Here is a 19510-nt window from a genome sequence, read left to right as displayed (position 1 = left end):
AAGCTTGTTCAACTGCACGGTGTCTAGTCATGTTTTTTCTGGAAAGTAACTCTTGCAAGAGCAATGTGCATAATGCATCAAAATGGACAACTTCTGGCTTTCCTTGGGTCATAAGTCTCCAAGTACTAGCAAAAGTCTGGTAAGAATCTGGTAAGGCATCAAGAACAGTCTGCCCAAGGGAACTATCTGAAATGACTTCACCTGTAGAAATAAGTTGCTCATTTGTATCCTTGACACCAGCAAGAAAAGTGTCCATATCATCCTCCTGATGCATAATCTTCAACTCTAGCTCTTTACGCAGCAAAGCAATTTTAGCCTCATTGTGACTTACATAAAGACCTGCTAGAATATCCCAAGCCTGTTTTGCAGATTTTGCTGAACGAATGTGAGGAACAATGGTGCGCTTCACAAACAACACAATCAATGCATGAGCCTACCCATCCTTTACATCCCAACGAGATTGTTCTGTCGTAGGCAAAACAACTCTAATAGCAACAATCCTTGCAGCAAGCCCTGCCACATCCTCAACATCACCTGCATCCACAGAACCAGGACGTACATCAATGCCCTGCACAATATTCTAGATGCCCTTTGACACAAGAACATGTTGCATCATGGGAGCCCACATAGGGTAATTGACCCCATCCAATCTGTCCTCATTAGCAAACATCTTGAACACATTTGTGTTGTTGCCAGCCATTATAAATGCTGCACCTGATGTGAAAACTGCCCAACAATAGGAGAAACCGAGCGGGAACAACACGTTCTATATAGCACAAACCGTAGAAGACTGTAAGGCACCTATTATGCAGAAAACGGCAGTGACAGAAATTCTACACAAAATGACGAAATAGCCTTTGCAGATCTGCCTGTAGTGGAAACGGAGGTCGAAATGAGTTCGAACCAGAAATCTGAGCAGACTGAGCTCTACGAGTTGCTCCAAAATATTTGTCAACCTGTGAACGCTCGCCAAACCTCACTGTAATCAGAGCAAGTGAGCAGGCGTGTGCTGGAGCAGCTGGCCACTAAGCCCGCGAGGATGTAACCTGCTCTGATACCAATCGTTGGAATTAGGGTTGCAGAGAAACACACATAGCTTGGAGAAGACGAAGGAAGCTCAAAGACACACAATAGAGGGTGTGTTGCTTGGTGTGCAATGGAAAGATAGATAGCCCTAGATAGATGGGCGTATATACAATGCTCGGGGGAAAAAACCTCCTAAAGAGGGAAAAAATGCCCCGGCGGTCCTAGTGTGTTCACACACATCACTACCACATGTATATGATAACAAGCTTAAGGACGTATTTGAGGTAAAATTTCAAGAGTTTGCAAAAACTTAGATTATTTACTTTTTCTTGATATTTTAGGCCTATTTAAGTTTTGACTTAACTGAGAGGCTTGAAATAAATCATAAAAAGACTGTCCAGTGAAAAAGTTGAAAAAAGTGCTCACTTTATGCCAAAAAGTAAATAATCACGATTATTTACTTTTAGCTCAAAAGTGACCAAGGTTGATACCAGAGACTCTATGCATGTATACAAACATCTTTTGTAAAGGCCCATAGAAATTGGATCACCAAACTAACCAAAAACTTGGTAGAAACTTGATTTTGTATTGATTCTTGAGAACTTGAGTGTAAATTGGAAAAATTTTGTTCAAACTCAGTGAAACTTGACTCATAGGCTTATATTGATGTGTAAAATAAGTGTACATGCTCAGTTGACCAAAAAGATGCAAAAATTTGCCATAAGTAAATAATCGGATTATTTACTTTTTGTCCAATTTTCCAACTTATTTGACCAACCCAGCATACCACTAGTTTAGCATGTTATATTCAGCCCACAAATCAAATTTGGTAAGATTTGGATTATTGGAGTGAAAATTGTGGCCAAATTTGCAAATCTGCAAACACAAAACTGTTGACCATTTGAACGGAAACTATCGAAACTTGATGCAACTTAACTAGGGAGCTTAAGTTAAGCTGTTTAACGAATCTGTGTGAAGATTGTGACAAAAACTTGCATAAAAATAGCAAGAGTAAATAATCGCGATTATTTACATCTACTATAAAATTGGACATTTTTGCACATTTGAGTACACCACAAGGTCAGGTATATCAAGTAGACCACATAAATCAAATTTGGTGAAATTTGGATCACAAAAGTGAGACTTAAGCCAGATTCTTAAAACTGAGTCTGCAAACACGAAACAATTGATAACTTGAACAAATTTTGTTCAAACTAAGTGAAACTTATCCAGAGACCTTAACAAGTTGCATACTTGGCAAAACAAGCCAAAAAGTGTAAAAATTTGGAAAAAGTAAATAATCACGATTATTTACTTCTGATACACAGAGACATACTTTTTGACTTTTGAGCTTGTACGGTGTTAGACCAACATAATACAAGGCCACCCGAAAATTTTGGGTTCAATCGGATCCAAATTGGTACATGTTCACTTAGTTTCCAAGTTGTAGATTAGTCCTTTGGCTTTTTGCAAAAGTAGAATCTTAAAGTCTCAATTGCTGACTCACTTAGCAACTTCTAGAGATACACATAGACCAGTCATAATAGTTAGTAAAAACTGTACAGTCTTTGTGAAAGAATAGCTAACTTGATTAAAACTGATACAGGAATCGGGTTGCAAACAAGGAATTGAAAGCTTGACAGAAGTTGCAACTGAGTCAAGTGGAAGAAGCTGATAACAAGTCAATCCGACGGTAAGTACTCTATCTAGGGCTTCACAAGTCTATATGAACCTTAGATCTGGTCGTATACTAGCAAATCATGGCATATTTGGAGAGACCGCTAGTAGAGTATCCAACGAAGAGAGTGTGAATCAAGGCGATCACTTGGACACTATCTTTGAAGAAGTCTCGGCCATTTTTTCAGAATTAACATCTGAAATGTCGTCCTATTTGACTCATTCAAAAACCGGAACGACAGTGCGATACAAGCACATACTCTCTTTTTCTAAGACTAATCGCCATGGAGCTCAGGTTTACCTGGATCCTAATGAAGAGTATGCTATTTGCATTGATGACCATGACATAGAGTTTGAAGAGGAAATCAGGGCAAACAAACATGGAAAGATGTACATGGATAAAAACGGAACTCAATATTTACAAGTTGAAAACCCTGATGTGATAGACAAATGGGAGTTAGAAGTAAATACCATAATTCCAGATATGGCAGCAAAAGAAGGGCCATCGACTTTAGAATTTGAGGGATACGATCAAGTTGATTTGAAGTCTTTGAAACAGCTTAGTACGGATAATCCTAGGATCGGAGTCTATTGTTGAGAGGATAGAAACGTCAAAGATCTTCTCTGGACTTCTCATGCCAAAGCAGGACAGTTAAGACCCATGAAGATCATCTATATCTTCAAAATCAAAGACAAGGGTTCAGCAAATCTGTCAACCTACCTATTCAAGGATTGTTATAACAATACCTTTGTTATGATGAGTCCTGAAGAGGTGGAACAAACCAAATATCAAGGGTACTCCATACAGGATTGGACATTGGACCAAGGACCAAAAACTATTCCAAGAGATGAACTCTGCAAGAGATCTTTTGAGAGTAATGTCAAAAAACTAGAAACTACCTCTTCACGAAGAAAATCGGGTGACACTAAATCCAGTCCAGGGCTACATGATTCACTATTTCCAACAGACTGGTTTGAAGGACTCAGAACAGGACCAACTGCCAGGAGACCGGGAGTTGAACCAAATAGATGTGTCAAACCAGCTGATTTTTAAAAATGGGACTGAAAATACAGTGGATCTAGGGATCCATATGACCACTTAGCAAGCTTTAAACAAGTGCTAAGAGCAGAATGCATATTTGGCTTCCATACTCAATTCAAGGGATTTGGAATAACATTAGAAGGAAAAGCACTGACATGGTTCCAAAACATTCCACCAAGGTCAATCATGGACTTAAATACATTAGCTCGAGGATTTGTAGTTGCATGTTCCAAAACGAGGATCAAACACAATACTATAGCTCAAATCTATAGCTTCAAACAGAAACAAATTAGGCATTGTGCAACTAGGATGAAACAATACATTGCAAGATGCCCAGAACTAGAGATACCTGCAGAGAAAAGATTAGTATCATTGTTTCTAGAAGGACTGCTAAACAAAGAACTTCATGCTATATTGTATAGCAAAAAACATATGACCCTAGAAGAGTGTGTGTCAAATGCTATTGACTTAGGAGACAATTGTGATATTTTCAATGAAAAAGATGTCCCTAAGGATAATCAACATGAGAATTCAACATCCACCAAACTAACACAAGTGAAAACGGCTACTGCAGCACCGCTTACAGCCATAGAAGACATGCTCAAAAGGATGAATAACATGAAAAAAACACCTATGAGGAGACTAGGACAAGGGATACCTCAACAAGGACAACCAATTAGGTGGCATAAATGGTGTGCAATCAAGGATAAATGGACCAACCATGAGACCAATGAGTGCTATTACTGACCAAAGTATGATGGGAATGTTCAATATGTGCCTATGAGGCCACAAGGACAACCCATGTACATATATTAGCCTAATATGGCCCCAACTCAAAGACCATCGATGGGTATGGAAAGACCTTAACCTGTGTTGGGTCAACAACCTCCATATCCTGGACATAATGTGGTGCATGTAACGTACATGCATTGAGAGGGAGTCATAGATGAACAAGCGTTAGTGCCTATTACACCCTATGTTGAGCCTAGTCCATCTACAGTAATATTAGAAGGAGATTGGTATAATTCACATCCACCACCAATGGGAGAACCTTTGACTTATACTACACCCGAGCTCGCATCGATGTACTATGTAGCTAATCAAGGTGTTAGACCTCCTATGGTAAGACCCATGATTAAGCGAAGAACTGAAAACTGACACAATTGTGGTGCAAATTATCATTGGAAAAATGAATGTCCAGAGCTTGACAAAAAACATTAAGCCAGTTGAAGCTTTTTGTATACAATGTTGCAAAAAGGGAGGACACTTCCTTGAAGATTATCCAAAAAATCCTTTAAACAAGGGTAAAACAGTAGTGAACGTAGTCCAAGTGATACCTAGTAGCTCATCTGAGAGTGAACCTATTGTTCCAAGCAAGGTAATCATCCGGACCCAGGCTAAGAAAAAGAAACATAACTCCTCTAATGATTCGAAGAATACTAAAATTTCCTCTCGAAAGACCAAGAGAAGCAGAAGCAAAAGGTATGAGATGAGAAAACAAAAATAAAGGGCTGAAATCGAGAAAAAAGCCAAGAAACTATTCTAAGAAAAAGTGGAAGAAATTGGAAGTGAAATCAAGAAAACCATCGTGAAATCGGAGGATCAATTTTGGTAGACAAAATTTTTGAGCCAATGAATGCAGGCTTGGAAGCTTACCAAACAAGACTTAAAGGAGACCAAAACATGGAAAACAAATGGAAAAACTATCCTTCTCCATGAAGCTTATCAAAATCTGATAAGAATTACTCAAGAGATGCTAGAAAAACAAAACCCCAAGCTAGAGAGTATGGAAAAACCTGAGGAGCTTGTGGTAAGAACCAGTAAAGAGAAATCTGAAGTGGTGGTAGAACCCCACCTTGAAACAAAAGAGCCAGAACTCATAGTGCCTGATAGTGAAGATGCTTAGATGGAATTCAATTTGTAGAAGAAGACTGGCCGGGACACTTATGGAAAAAAGTTAGAGAGATTAATGATGGGAGCCTAACTTTGAAGTCAGCTCCTATAGATGAAGTTGGTTAGACAATCTACCTCCTGATATGGACATGGATGTACAATCCTTGTATGGGGATTGCGGCTCTGAAGCTTCAGGAACGTCTAAACCAATGACTCTGAAAACACTACCCTCTTACTTGGGAGATAACGAAGATGAATCCATAGTGTGTAAAACCACTCAGATAAAAAGAGCGGAACAGACCCTAGAGGTGGACAATATCCATTCAATCATGTCTACACCCATTCAATACACTCTTACTTTAGAAGAACTGTTAAAAATTAGACCATATTTATGGAATGATCACAGAAAACTCTAGAGAAGGTGGGGATAACAGGGGCTAATCGCAAAAAATTTGGAAAAATTGAAACATGAATTGGATAACAAAGAGATTAGATCCATCCCAATGAACAAAGTCGAAGAATACTATGAAGGGGTAGAAGGAAACACAACCTTTCCAGTGAGATACAATGATATAGAAACCATGGCAATATTGGATAGTGGGGCAGGCATAGCCATAGCCACAAAAGCAGTATGGGAATCATGGGGACAACCATCCATTAGACAAACTCGAATGAAATTGCAATTGGTTGATGGACACATCGGAAGACCCTTGGGACTGCTTAAAAAGGTGATAGTTAATTCCTGTGGGATTGAATATCAATACACTTTTGCAATTGTGGGGCAAACACAGCCATAGCCACAAAAGCAGTATGGGAATCATGGGGACAACCAGCTATTAGACAAACTCGAATGAAATTGTAATTATTTAATGGATACATCGAAAGACCCTTGGGACTGCTTGAAAAGGTGATAGTTAATTCCTGTGGGATTGAATATTAGCACACTTTTGCAATTGTGGACTTTGGAAAGATACTCAATTATGAAATCATCTTGGGAAGACCTTTCATGCAACAAGTACAACTCATCTAGAATTGGAGAAACAATTACCTGTACTTGAAGCAAGTGGGATCGATAACAAGGGTTAATCTAAAAGATCACACTTATAGACATGTCATGAAAACTCCCATACAAGAATTTGACACAGTCTCTTCGACTGAAACTAAGCTTCCATCTTGGTTGAACAAAAACACACCTATTTGGATGTGCAGAGCCTCAGAAAATGGGAGCTTCAAACGAGAAGAATGTATCTTAGAAAAGGGACTGCACAGACGAAGCCTATGTACCTGAACCCTTTCCAAAGCATTTGTTTGAGCCATTTGAGTGGACTCAAATTTTAGCAACAATGGATGTATATGTAAATACGTCTATGCCTACTCAATTTTGCAATGAGGACGGCTATGACATAATTCCCAATCAAATGATCTCAACCCGTCACATTGAAGACGAAATTCAAGAATCCAAGGACTTGATGAAGGTGCAACAAGTCTTTTCAGACCTCTACTATGATGCAACAGGCAAGCTAGACGAATATTCAGCTACCTCAGATGATTTGGGGTCAGAAAAAGAACATGTGAGAGCTAAACTACTCATGAAAGGAGGAGAGAAAAAGTTTTTTGACTTTCTAAACCAGAAACCGAAAAGACAGAAATGGTATAGAAGAAAAAGAGACACAAGAAACTTGAAATCTAGACCTATGCCATCAATCTCCAGTAGAACACAGTTTTTGATGCAAATAGAGGCACATGATTGTATCAAAGACAAAATGACTGGTAAATATCCTTTAAATGAAAAGCAGGAAATATCAAAAACATTGAGAAAAACAAGAAAGGAAACTCAAGCAAAACCTAATTACCAGGACAGGGATTCAACCATGACACGAGTTGAACGAAGAAAGAAGTATCAAGAGTTGAAGAAAGCTCTAAAGGAGATATATACAACTAAAATGGAAACCATTGAGGAAGAAGGTAAAGATGTAATGAGTTTTCCATCCCATTACAAGAAATATACTCGGGCCAAGACCGAAAAATCATAGTCGAACAACCTATCAAGGAACTACAAAAACAGGGCGAGTCCTACGAAGGACCTAAAAACACAAAGAAGATAGATCTGGCCGAAATAGGAGAAGAGCCTAGACCTGCCTACATTGCAAATGACCTGACTGAAGAAGAAGAAGAGCTTTTGTTAAGTTTATTAGAAGAGTATCGAGATATCTTTGCTTGGTCTTATAAGGATCTCAAGGGTGTTGATCCAGAAATCTATCAACATACCATACATATGAGAGATGATGCAAAACCAAGCAGACAAAGGCCATACACTTATAATGAGACATTTGCCAAGAACATCAAAGAAGAGATAGAAAAGCTAAAGGAATCCGTATCCATTTATGAAATTGAACACACAGATTGGGTGGTATGTGTCAATCTCAAGAAAGTGAATGCAGCTACCATTAGAGACAACGTTCCTCTTCCAATCACTGAGCATGTTTTAGAACGAGTTGCAGGAAAAGAAGCTTACAACTTTTTAGATGGCTTTTCAGGATACAATCAACTTTTGGTTGACCACCCCAAAGATCAGCATAAAACTGCCTTTGCAACTGAATGGGGTATTTTTGCCTATCGGGTTATGCCTTTTGGGTTAACTAATGCTCCTGCCACCTTTCAAAGATTGATGAGCCATGCTTTCAAAGAATATCTTTGGAACTTCTTGGAAGTATATATAGATTATCTATGTGTACATTCATCGATCCGGGTTGATCATTTTGAACACCTCAAAAAGGTATTCGAAAAATGTAGACTTTATAGGATTTGCTTAAATCCTGAAAAGTGCACATTTATGGGTAAAGGAAAAATTCTTGGACATATAGTGTTTTAAAATGGCATAGCTACTGATATGGATAAAACTCATGTTATTGTTGAATTGCCTAGACCAACAACAGTCAAAGGGGTTCAAGCCTTCATGGGACATTGTGGATATTACAGACGATTCATTTACATGTACGTTATAATTGCAAAACCCATGTACAACTTGATTACACTCTTTGAATGGGTTGATGAGTGTGAAAGAATCTTTCATGAAGCTTAAGCAATTTCTCACTTTAGCTCCAATATTGAAAGCACCAGATTGAAATAAGATATTCCACATACATGTAGATGCTTCCAATTTTTCCATTGGGTGTATCTTAGCTCAACCAGGAGGAGACGGGAAAATTGATTTTTCTATTTCTTATGCTAGTAGACAATTGAATATGGTAGAGAAAAACTATACAACCACCGAAAGGGAAGGATTAGGAATGATTTATGCTGTGAAAAACTATAGACATTACCTATTAGCTAACAAATTTGTGTTCTTTGTGGGCCACCAAGCCTTATTGTACTTGGTCAACAAGCCATGCAACACAGGAAGAATAGTGAGATGGTTCATTATTCTTTTGGAATTTGATTTCATTGTAGTTGTGAAAAAGGCACCACTTATCAAAGAGCAGGTCATTTGTCAAGGATTATATCAAGAGAACCACCAAAGGGAGTAAACGATGATCTACCAGATGCATATCCGTTCTCCATGGAAATGATACCTCGATGGTCAAAAAATATGGTATCCTTGATAATCATAGCTCAAGTGGATTCGCAAATACCACTTTCTATTACAACCGGATTAATCGAGCAAGCGGCTATGTATCAACTACTAGCTGGGAGGCTATACAAAAGAAATCGAGATGGAATATTTCTTTTATGTATTAATCTTGAAGAGAAAACCCAATGTCTAAGTCTAGCACATAGTACCATAGTGGGACTTCACTTCGCGGAAGACCAAACTATGCAACGGATCTTGAGATTTGGAGTATTTTGGCCAAGTACGAGGAGGGATGTTCATCATTTGTAAAACAATGTCCTCAATGCTAGAAAAAAACACCCATACCTCATGTGACATTGTTCCGAATATCACTCGTTCCTAAGTGGAGTAACTATCTAGTTACTTACTTATCCAACCGAACATTTCCTGAGGATATGAGCAAACGCCGCCAAAGAGCAATTGAAACTAAAGCAAGAGACTATGCTCTTATTGAAAACAAACTATATCGAAGACGAAAAGATCAACATTTGCATCTTTTTGCAAATGAAGACGAATATATTTCATTATGAAACAAACACATGCTGGATTAGCTAGAGGTCACTTTTCGAGTGAGACCACCACAAGAGCAATCTTAATGGCACGCATATGGTGGCCAACACTTTTTGCAGATGCCAAGGAATATGTTCGAAAGTGTGATGCATGTCAACGAGCAAAAATGCCAACCCGTGTAGATAGCATGCCTTTAAGACCAATGATGGGAGCTAGAGCTTTTGCAAAATGGGGTAGACTTTGTTGGGCCAATACAACCACCTACATATAGAACCCAAGCTCAATATATAATTGTAGCTACGAACTATTTGACTTAGTGAACATAGGCTAAAGCAACTCAAAAGAATGATGCTAGAATCACAGCCGCATTCTTGTATGAGAATGTGTTCACAATATATGGAATGCCAATAGAAATTGTCAGTGATAGGAGAACTCATTTCCTCAATGAGGTAATTGAGTATTTGCTTAATGAATTTATGGTCATCCATCACAAATCGGCTCCCTATCACCCACAAGCAAATGGACAAGCTGAGCATACGAAGAAAATCCTTAGCTCGGTATTGACTACAGTGGTTAGTTCAGAATGGACGTATTGGGAAATGAATCTCCATGTTGCTCTATGGGCTTATAGAGTTTCATTCAAAATAGCTTTAAATGCTACATCCTTTAACCTTGTTTATGGTCTTGATGTCATACTACCGGTAGAGTTTCTATTGCCGACACTAAGGGTAGCTAAAGATCTTGAGTGGACTGGACATGAACTGTCAAAGAGGCTTGAAGATCTAGAAAAGTTTGATGAGCAAAGGCTAACTGTTGTAGCTCACATCTATGTACAAAAGCAAAAACAAAAATAGTTTTTTGATTCCCATCTAGTTAAAAAAATCTTCAAAACAGGGGACTTAGTTTTAGTATATTCCCTTAAGCAACACATTCCCAAGTTTAAGAAAAAGGGGAACAAACCGTTTATCATTGAAGATGTATCTCCAAGTGGAGCAATTAAGTTATCCACCCTAGATGGTGAACCAATGTCTAATTGGATTAGAGGATGTCGTTTAAAGAAGTACAATTTGCCACTAACCAATAAATTGCTAGAAAAGATGCATGTAGCAAATCAAAGAAACATAAAACGATAGCAGGTCATTGATGAAGCCCAAGAGGAAGCTCAGCTTTGAGTACTCAAAAGAAAAGCTACACCCAAAAATCAACAAATACCTATTCCCATCAACACTCTGGAACTAGATGACCGACTAGGGGAATTATAGAAAGATGCACTGTCAACAAATGATGAATGGTTAGATGGAATGGACCTTCGTATCAAAGTATAGTTGAACAATCATAGCACAAATGCATTGGTCAATATAGGAGCTCGAGTAAATGCAGTCAGTTATTCCACGTACAAGAAAGCAACCAGTCAGTCTTTGACAACAGGAATATTGACTATTAAAGGATTCAACAAGAATCCAACACCGACATTGGGAGTATTCAACTTAAATGTGATAGTACATAGATGTTCATGCCCTCATCAGTTTGTACGCTTACCAAATGAACACATGAATGAACAATGATTCTTGGAATCTCATGGATGCGGATGTACAAGGGATACCAATCAACTCAAGCTATCACCTAAAGGCGGACAACTCATTGTTCCAATTGCACCAAGCAAAGAGGAATGGAAAGTAGGTTACCAACACAGCAAACCACGAAGCAATCAGTCTTCTCCATCCTAAAGACAAGAAAATGCTACAAGTAGCATGCAAGGAGTCAAGCATATATGGGTACCAAAGGCACAACTTAAGGACAAGCCGATTCAAATTTGTGTGTCCAAAACATCATCTACAGTACCAAAGATGATTCCAAGGTTCAAAACACAAAGAGGAGCATCTTCGAGCAAGCTGTAACCTAAAACAAGATGGATTTGGAGGAAAAAGGAACACTTATCTTCTTCGCAAATTGTAAAACCGATGAAGAAGTGGAGAGTTAAGTCTCAAAAGACTCAACCACAACATTCTGACCAAGATGAACCAAGATACCAATGGCACGTAAAAGCTCGACAACCATCATTATTGATATCGACAACTCAATAAATTAGCATGTCAAAGCATCTTGACGGTACAATAAAGCAAAGAGCACACAAGCTCTAAGATTTGCTCTTTGGGAAACAACAAAATAAAACCTCGACCTCAAAAACCCTTGAGTTAATTACTCAAGACCCAACTCTTGCACAGCATAATGGTTTGAATTGCATTGATCTTCAAAGCATGGTAGAGCCAACCAAGGCTATGCATAGACACGATTGTTCAATCCATGCACACAGTTGTCCCGGAGTACACCATCTAGGAGGGGTAGAAGGAAACTAAGTAATTAAGGGCAGTGTTTGAAGAGGGAGGAAAAACGTGTGATTTTTGCAAAATTACCTAATAATGTCCTTAACAAGTCATCAACAGGGAAAATTTAACTAATAAAATCTCCCCGATCAGTGTAAATAGTGTATATACTATCAAAAAGTCATCAAAAATTGGTTTTTTTTTGTTATTTTCATTATTTTTCTTGATATTGGGATTTAAAAATGGAGAAATCCACCAAAAAATCATAAAGCAATATTTCTCAATGGATTTTCCTAATTATTAATTTTTCACTTTTCTTTTTTAGCACATTTTGTTATTTTCTTTGATTTTTTCAATAAACATGTCAAAATTTAATAATAAATAGCAAATGAGCTCAGATGAAGAAACTGAAGATACGCTGATGATCAGAAAGATAAGGTGGATAGGCACAAAATATTTCAATCAAATCAACAAATGGAAGCGGGAAGCCTAAATTAGGCTGTCAAGGCCTACTTTTGCAAATTCTTGCAGAATAACCTTCCGGAATCCGATTGAAGAAATTTTTGAGTCTAACATAGATTTCACGGCCCAGTAGGACTAATAGGGAAATTTGAGGAAAATTAGTTTGAGAAGTCCAAGTATAGATATTTAAGGTAGCCCAAAATCACCTCATTTCCACTAGTCAGTCTTGGAGGAGAGAGCTCTCTTCCTTCTTCGCGCGCGGTTTTCGTAGTCCATAGTCGCCCGTTTACAGTGCCGTCTCACACGAGACATGAGGGGTAAGTTCTAAGCTTATCAATGATCAATCCTATATGGCCGGGTAGCAAGTTTAGGCTCAAGAAAAAACCCTAGAAACCAGCAGTGCACGAAGTCCTACGGCCAAAAATTGACCATAGCAGTCTGTCGGCTCAACCAAACTGGACAAGACTTGAACTGTAGCATGCCCCTATATAATAGAACACTTCTATATCACCAGATGACCATTCGCAGGGGTCGGGGGGGGTCCCCAATAGAAAATCTAGGTTTTTGTCAGATGCCAGAATTGGATTCTGACCCCACGGATAGCTTATAGACTGGGTCTATACACAATGTACATGGATGGTTTCATGAAAACAGTCAAGCGAAACTCTCGAAAAGCAGAAAACAGCTCAAAAGCTACAGTGCGTCAAATTTGACATATGAAGTCAAACCGACCTCAAATGGACCAAAATTGAATGGGTAGCATCAGGACTATGTAGCGGACAAGTCCATAGCTTCAAAAGTGACTAACCAACTCCACACGCAATCTAGTCACAAAAATCGATGATTTCAGAGTCGACAAAGCATGAAGTGATGCCGACACGAAAAAACTTTACCAAATTCAAATTAGAACTTGTTTTATATGTATTGAATATGTCTAGGTCAAAAATTTATCAAGTCTTGCCAAAAAAATGATTGCTGTAAATAATCGCGATTATTTACTTTTGTGTTTTTTGGCTTGGAAATGATACCTTCACCTCACCTATTACTTGTACACATCTATTACATGCCACATTTCAAGTATGAGCCAAAATGATCAAGAAAAACTTAGAAATTGTCAAAAAACACAAAGAAGTCTTTCCAATCCAATTTTTGAGTTTTCTATCACATTTTTCGATCCATATCACCCCATATCTCATACACAGAATCTACATCATGCGTAGAACCAAGTTGCACCAAAAAATGTACATTTTGATGAAAAAGTTAATAATCGCTATTATTTACTTTCTTGCCAAAATGGGTGAAAAATGCAACTTTGACCTTATGGGACCAAAGAACATAATGTCCCAAGTCCACTGACCAAGTTTGAGCAAATTTGGATGTCAAAAACTCAAAATCTTAATATATCTACTGTTTCAAAGACTGAAAGCCTAAATATGGCACCATTTCCACCCAGTGCACTCAAATGAGCCCACACTTCACTCAGAGCACCTAAATACCATACGTTTCAAGCATATCATGTCAAAATTGTAAAAATTTGAAAAATTTCCCAGCTGTAAATATTCGTCGCGATTATTTACTTTGGTTGCAATTTTTTTCCTAAACTGTGTGATTTCGATCTTTACATGTTTTTATGCATCTATGCATGCTCCAAAATTGATTTGAAGCAAATTGGACTCAATTTGTCAGCAATTCAGACTCAAGGGATTTTAGAGCGAAATTTGCAGAATTTTCTAACTTTGGCACTGTATTCCCTTAACCAGAGCAATGCAAGTTGCCGAGAAGGCCAAGAAAAGGGTGTCCTAGAAAGAGAAGTTGCAAGAGTTGCCACCCTACCAACTGGACCCAAGTTCAGTAAAGACAGCTGAGGCAACGTACTTGTCAAGAGAACATCTTGAAGAAAACAACACCACAGTTTTCACTAGAAGGTTCAAGAGCGAAGAAGGACACCAAGTGGAACTGCAAATGCTCCCAAAAGAGATTTATGATGTAGTTGCCAAGACAGACACCAAAAAGGCCAACAAAAGGCTGGGCCTCAAGGCTTTCTACTGTTGGGGTAAAGGCGATGTGCCTCACCCCGGGTTGGGCGCCCAGTGCCAGACTGCCCATTGACACTGACCACTCACACTAACCCTCATCTTATTCCTATGTACATATAGAGAATAAGGGGCTAAAGGGTATTGCCTCTGAGAGGTCCACCACATATTGTCTCCCTTGCACCTCACCCTCTCACACTTGCACTCACCTCTCTCGCATGCACGCTTGGCGCACCACACGTGCACTCTACAACATATGTTGGGGTAAAGGCGATGTGCCTCACCCCAGACTGGGTGCCCAGTGCCCGATCGCCCACTGACACTGACCACTCACACTGACCCTCGTCTTATTCCTATGTACATATAGAGAATAAGGGTCTAGAGGGTATTGCCTCTGAGAGCTTCACCACATATTGTCTCCCTTGCACCTCACCCTCTCACGCTTGCACTCACCTCTCTCGCATGCACGCTTTGTGCACCACACACGCACTCTACAACTAGTATCAGAGCACAGGCGCACAAAGAGGGAGATCACACACACTACAAGAGGTTGTGTGCTCTTGTGACGTTGTTAGCGACGGAAATACACTAGGTTTTTATAACCCCCGGCGTCGCTAATAGCGTCGCTATAGGCGACGCTATATGCGTCGCTATGAGCGTCTCTATATAGCGACGGTCATAGCGACGGTGATAGCGACGTTTACACAGAAGTCTATAGCGACGCTCCAGAGCCATAAATAGCGACGCCCGAGAGAATTTTTTTTTGGTGATAGGGCATTGAATGCCCTGCCACCCATCAACCATATTGTACTTGATTCACTTTTTTAAAAAAATGCAAAGGTAGATAATAGACCCAAAATAGTCACCCACAAGACGCATTGTTTGCAAAATTGACAAGCGTAAAATTGACAATTGTACACATCATAGGCAAAATGAATTGATTGGCAAATGTAATAATGACAATTGTACAACATCATAGGCATAAAGAATTGATTGGCAAAATGAACTGCGGTGACAAATGTAATAATATACATGGTTCAAAAAGACGTATAAAATCCGTCTCATGATACATAAGCTATGAGAAACCCTAAACTAATGCTATCTAGCTACGGCTAAACTGACGTCGTCTAGTCAGACATCTCATCGCGTCCAAGCGGCGTATCTGTCGGATTCTGCAAAAAAAGACAATAAGACAGCTTTCAGTAAGTATAAACATATAACGACATTTATAAAACAATACAAAAAATAGAAAAGAGTAAACCCTAATACTAACCATGCCGCCACGAGAACTGAGAATGTCCATCAGGGCGTTTAAGCCCTTCCTGCCTGCGTACTCGCGCTCGTACGGTGTGGGATCACGTCCTGTCATCGACCACTGTCAAAACATACAAAGATTTCATTATGTTAGAATTAAAAAACTCATAAACCCTAAACTATCAAACATAAAGAGCAATGCGAAACACTTACAAAATTGGCCTCAAATGATGCCCATCCACCGCTCCCCAAGTGGTGCGAGCTCCCTGCCTCTACTCGCGCTCTGGCTGCATCCTTTTGTTGCTTCCACTTGTCGGGATTCTCGCACGCTTCTTTCTTCGCATTCTTCCAATCTTCTTTGGCCAGCCAATCTGGCCTGTTCCACCCATGCTTGATTGCTATTTGCACTTCGGAACACTTGTGTTTGCAGTATTCGCGCATTCGAATCTTCATCCGGTCTTCATTGAAGCGCTGATCCCGTGTTGGAACGGGAAACTCATCATGAAGTATGCTGATGACTCTGTTTTTTAAATCACTTGGTACTTCACTCCATTTGTTTACTATGTAGTGTCTAAACAGCTGAGAGCAAAGACCACGCATGCACGAGATCACCTTCTTGCCGTCATCATCCATGATGATGCCGCCGCTGAAGTCGACGGAGTAAGGCAAGCCCTCTGGCCGGTGACGCGTGAACCTGGGTGTCCCGACAGGGGTCTCTAGCGGCGTGTCGATGGGGGTACGGACGTCAGGTGTCTCCACCGGCGTCTGGGCCCCGAAGCGAGGAGTGTCGAGTGGGGTGGCTCCTGGCGGAGTAGGTAGAGGTGTGTAGCTGCTAGGAACAGTCAGCCGCGCAAAGCCTGGCGTAGATGGCGATGTTGTGGCTGGTGTGGGGGCGGGCAAAGAAGGGGAGGGTAAAGAGCCTCTTCGAACACGAGGCGGTGTGGAGGAATCGGCGGCGGAATCCCCACAACAACCGCCACCGCCACCACTAGAGTGCCGGTGTCTAGACGAGTGTGAAGATCGTCTCGTCGACGCCGAAGCTTCGGAGCGCGCCGAATGCTCCGAAAGAGAGGGAGATGCGGATGGAGTAGGAACGCACGATGATGCGCCAGAGCGATGACGCTCCACTTACCACTGTCTCTGCTGTGGTGACAAAGAAGAAAGAAACTCCTCATCATCCATACATGCATTAAACACACGAATATTTAAACTTAATATTGAATGAATAGAGTAGACAATGACGCAAAGACCATTAAATACAATGACGTAATGACGCATATAAATACAATGACGCAATGAATTGAGTGATAGAAGAGGCAAGTCGAAAACTCAGAATTTTCAATCAAAAGATGTGAGCGCGAGTAGAAAAGAGCGTTATACACCATGGAAGGTACTTAGAGAGCCAGAGCTTTTACAACACGGAGCAAAATTTTTCAAATACAATATTTGTGGCTTTAAGAGATCTCTCTCTCATCCTCGCATAACTCAGCGTAACTTCCTATATCTATATAGAGCTCTCCGTTTAAACACATATCCTCTGTTTCATTTTGTAGCTCCTCTGCATGCACCCCATATAGAGTAGTAGCATCTTGATGCTCGTCTGGCACCACCGCAGCAGCTTCTGATTGAGCATCTTCTCTGATCTCCTCCATTGATGCCGTTGTGATTGGCACATGGTAGCCTTCATACGTCCTTGCACTACGAGGGGCTACCTCTATGACGTACCACCAGTTTGATGTAGACTTTGTAGGATGAAATATTACCTGCCAGAGCCACATAACTTACATGAGAGCTTTCAAGCACATAACTTGTAAAAGGGGGATGTTAACTATTTACATACTTACTTGTTCACAATGCTCGGGTAGTACGAAAGTGTCTCTTAGGTCAGTCCATTTCTTAGTAGAATCCACCTCAAGAAAACCAGACTCTCCTCTACGCACAGTAGCGTTGCGACCCTCCATGATTATCTTGAACCAATTCACGTCGAACAAGTCGACAAAAAATCCTCTGTAATCGATCCTCAAAATCTCTTGTAGCGTGCCGAAGTATTCGTGCCCTTTGTCGCTCTTGCTTTGCATCCTCATATTGTGAAATCCACTTTTGCATCACTGGATTGTGAAGAATGCAAAATCAGTTGATTTTAGCCTCTAGATCTTCCGTCATCTTCTTCTCAACACCGAGATTGCACATGACAATCCCAGATATGCGCTCATCATCTATGGTTCGCCATAGCGTGTCCCGTGCTTTATCAAATCCGTCTAGCCACTCTCCAATGTACACTAGGGACTCTGATACCAACCAACCTTCTGCCATGCTACCCTCCTGATCCGTCATCGCACATCTCCTTCTGCTCTAACCATGCTTGTGCAGACATCCTTGGTGGCTCTCTTCCCAAAAAGCCGTCGCGTAACACATGATTCTCTGGAAGATACGCTTGATGACCTTCGTAGATTTGCTTCTTTAGTGAGGGTGCCCTACGTGCATTCAGTCTAGGTCCACATGTGACACATGCTCTGTATCCGCTTGTTTGAAGCCCTGCATGTATACACATGATAATAGATCAACTATGGGAAAAAACAAGATTTACAGTGTCTGAGTGAGGAGTGTCAATAGATCACCTGAGCATTCTGTTAGCCCGGGATAGTCATGCATGGTCCACATTAGAATGCCTTTGATCAAAGCATTCCATCGTCCTGTGTGTCGGCTCATATCCACCACCTCTATGCCAATCCACAATTGTTGTAGCTCTTCCAATAGTGGACGAAGATACACATCCATATTCTCCACTTTATATCGCCCTGGCACAATCAAGCTTAGCCATAGGTGCCCCTTCTTCGTAGTCAACCACGGGGGAATGTTGTAGTTGACGATGACAACGGGCCATACACTGTAAGATGTTGATCTTTGACCAAATGGATTTACGCCATCCATAGCCAGGCCTAAGCGCAAATTTCGAGCTTCCCTGGCAAAATCCAACCATGTTCCATCTATATGTTTCCAGGCTGCGCAATTTGCAGGAATTCGTAGCACACCATCCGAAGATTTATTCTCCTCATGCCATGATGCTAGGGCGGCCATGGACTTACATTCGAAGAAATGCTTGATGCGAGGAAGCAGAGGAAAATGTCACAAAACCTTTTGTGGAATGCAGTCATTAGAACAAGAGTGGATAGAATTGTAATCCATCCCCAAGTTTCGCAAAATCTTTCTTGCTTCATCTCTGGAATCTGGCATCACATTGTCAGCTGGTAGTATGTGCTCTTTAAGCAATCTACACAACATAAAAATACGATACAGTCGTGTAAAAATCTATCAGATCATTATACATTTAGAGTTTTATTAAAGTAAACTAATTGTAATAGATCACCTGAAAAGCGCTGTGACGCTAGTGTCACTCCATCCAAACTTTGCCTGCATGTTGAGAAGAACCAGGAGTGCTTTCAATCTAAACATACGTGCTCCATTATACAATGGCGTATCGGCTTCACTTTTCATATCATCATAGATAAGCCTTTCTGAATCCATGATCGTCTCGATCATTTCATCAATCTCGGGCTCAAACATTGCCTCGTTGGGAATGTGCTCTACATGATCATCCCCCGAGCTGTCAAAGGCTACATCTTGTGGCCTCACATATGCTGCTTGACCAAAGCGCCTGCGAACACGTCTATTAGGTTGC

The 19510-nt window shown here is 40.3% G+C and overlaps 1 pseudogene; it reads left to right on the top strand.

The window, feature by feature from the left end:
• Positions 1–19510, top strand: part of LOC147465171 (uncharacterized) — a 48310-nt pseudogene that overhangs the window by 11131 nt on the left and 17669 nt on the right.

The sequence above is a fragment of the Adiantum capillus-veneris genome, chromosome 1 (assembly GCF_014529385.1).
Source record: "Adiantum capillus-veneris isolate H3 chromosome 1, ASM1452938v2, whole genome shotgun sequence".
Taxonomy (NCBI): Eukaryota; Viridiplantae; Streptophyta; class Polypodiopsida; order Polypodiales; family Pteridaceae; genus Adiantum; species Adiantum capillus-veneris.
Note: the sequence above shows the minus strand (reverse complement) of the source record. Positions and strands in the feature narration are given on the sequence as shown.